Consider the following 3148-nt stretch of genomic DNA (forward strand, 5'->3'; position numbering starts at 1 on the left):
AAAATGCCTGAATGGCCTTCTCCTCAAGAGTGGGTGGTCATCTTCTACATATTCACCTCTGCCATTGAAAAAATTCGAGAGGTATGTGCGACAGAAGACACCAGGTTTTTTGTACTGCTTTAAACTTCACCAAATACTACAAATTAACTTATCTCCTTAGCATTATTTCACATTCTTTAATTTTTTATCCTCCATCTTCTTTTTTCCAGATGTTTATGTCTGAAGCAGGCAAAATAAGTCAGAAGATAAAGGTGTGGTTCAGTGACTATTTCAATGTGTCTGACTTTCTGGCCATTGTAACCTTCTTTATCGGCTTTGGCCTGAGATTGGTTGGAGGTGAGGCCTTTGTCCCCGGGAGGACGGTGTATTGTCTTAATATCATCTTCTGGTATGTGCGCCTCCTGGATATCCTGGCTGTCAACCAGCAAGCTGGACCATATGTCATGATGATTGCTAAAATGGTGAGTTATTGTGAAAGTGAACAGTCACACCACCACATGATGTAAAGCAAGCAGATATGAACGTTTTGTACACAGTGTAAAGTTTATAATTTTTTCAACAATGTTTTTCTTACGTTGCTCTCAGAGATACAATGCAACAAGAATAATATTTTATTATTTACACATACACTACTTTGCTGATGTAAGTGAAATTGTAATGAGCCATACATTAAGAAAGGCTGTTTAAAATGTTTCAATAGTGATAATTGCAATATTACAGTTTTATTACAGTGTATTTTCTCAAATGTAATAAAAAGTGCTGATTTTTTTATCCCAAGAATAGAGTCTGTGCACTTAAACTCTTGATATACTATACAGTACGTCAGTAATATTATTTCAAGCATTGCCATATGTTTAATTCAGTATGTGTGACATTTCTTGCAGGTGGCCAACATGTTCTATATTGTGGTAATAATGATTATAGTTCTGCTGAGCTATGGCGTACCCAGGAAAGCCATTCTGTTCCCACACGAGGAGCCCAGCTGGACGCTGGCCAAAGATGTGGTCTTCCAGCCGTACTGGATGATGTACGGAGAAGTGTATGCCTATGAAATCGATGGTAAGGAGGATGAGTACGGTAGGGGAGATTACAAGGGTAAAATCAGTTAGTATTTCAATGCAGTTTCATTGTAGGATTGTCCTCTTTTCTCTTAGTATTTGTCCATGTGTGGTAGAGTCAGATTTGTACCCACGGGCACAGAAAGTTAGTTAAAGATTTTGCACAAAAAAAACAAGACCTGGATGAGATGAGTGTGTATATCTTTAGCATGTTTTGGGGAGTTTTATGTGCGTCCAAACTTGCAGGTGTGTGCATATCCTAAAAGGCTTCTCTTCTTTACAGTGTGTGCCAATAGCACTGAAAACAACGTAAAGGACCTGTGTTCGCCAGGAGTCTGGCTGACTCCTCTGCTACAAGCAGTCTACCTCTTTGTACAGTATATACTAATGGTCAACCTCCTCATCGCGTTCTTCAAGTAAGTACACAACATTTCAGTGCTAAATCCACAACATTAGGTGTACTCGTTAGCTTTGGGTTATCTGTTTAATATTTTATATATTGCTGGCATCACCTCATCATCCTCGGTGTAATTTCTGTACTCTGTTTTCCAGCAATGTGTATATGCAAGTAAAGTCCATTTCTAATCTGGTGTGGAAGTACCAGCGCTACCACTTTATTATGGCCTACCATGAGAAGCCTTGTCCTCCCTCCCCCCTCATCCTCCTCTGCCATATCTACCCTTCTGTATGTAGAAAGAGGAAGAAGGAGCATTAACTACGGACCAAGTACGACAACATACTGGCATTCTTTGGCAGAAACTGCATGTTCATTATAAAAACATGCAGTAACAGTAACACTGTCTCCTGTATTCAGAGCTGTTCTCTCCAGAGGAAGAACCAAAAGAACTTCATGATTTTGAGGAGCAGTGTGTGCGAGACGTACTTTCATGAAAAAGATGATCAGTTTCACTCGCGGAAGTGGAGGAGCGTATACGTATTCCTCAGAAGGTGAGATTGTTACTGGGCTCTTTAAAGTGCTCTGTGAAGTTTTCTTGTATATAAACAAAAGGTATTTAAGTCAGTGTTACTCCAAAAGTATCCTTGTGGTCTACAAACGTTGTGCATGTGCATCCTCATGCAAACGACACAAACAGACCCACTTATAGCAAACTGTCCAGGTGCCCTTTTTAAGCCGTCAAAAAAGCTAAAGCTCAAAAAGATTCAGTGATTAAATTAAATAGAATGATTGACTAGCCTACTCAATAACAGTAATTATGACATTAAACATTCCCTAAATGACTAGACATGAGAAAAATCTACATTAGGTCAGTGAATATGCATGCTTGAGCATTGGTCATTTATAAAATTAAGAATTAATCCTTGGTCCATTGTTATCATTACATCATAACGTTTACATTAAAATATGGGTAACACAAGCTGAGCTGTGGGTAACTGAAGTTACTGTTTGTCATTTCCAGGGTTGAGACCATGGGTATGCAGCTGAGGGAGGTTGGAAACAAGGTCAACTTTTATAAAACCTCTCTTTGCACACATTGACTCTCAGATCGGCATCTGCAGGACTTCAGACTCACTGTGGACACCTGAAACCCTCACTGTCAGAGGGTCTGAGGCCAGCAAAGTCCACAATCAGATTACCAGGGAGCTCAGTCTCTCAGAAATGTGGTCCCCAGCATCGGTCCTGTGGCACAGACACTGGCCCCCCATCCAAACTCATCTGCGATAGGCAAACCAGTGTGGGGGCCTTCTTTGCTCATCTTTCCACTGGCAGGAGCCAACATGCAGATTCTCTTTTTGGGATTGGTGTAGGGGGAGGGGTGGGACGGAGAGTAGCGGAGAGTCGGGACATCCTCTGAAGCAGGACTAGGGTGGACCCAAACTTTAAACGCCTGTTGAGTCCAGAAAGGAGGGGGTTGTTTGGGCTCGGGCCCCTTTCTGCAGAGGCTTGCTCCTCAGGCAGTGTCGGCTCCAGTGCCTTTGTCCAAAGTGCTGTGGCCATTACCCCCCCAGAGCTGCGTCTCCGAGTGTCGTTCTCTCACCCAGAGTAAACTGACCCGTCCGCAAGAGCGGGCTTTTCGACTCCCCATCGAGCCTGCCAGTGTACCCTCCTCAAGGGCTCAGTTCAACTCAGC

Source organism: Etheostoma spectabile, chromosome 1 (genome assembly GCF_008692095.1).
Source record: "Etheostoma spectabile isolate EspeVRDwgs_2016 chromosome 1, UIUC_Espe_1.0, whole genome shotgun sequence".
In the NCBI taxonomy this organism is placed as follows: Eukaryota; Metazoa; Chordata; class Actinopteri; order Perciformes; family Percidae; genus Etheostoma; species Etheostoma spectabile.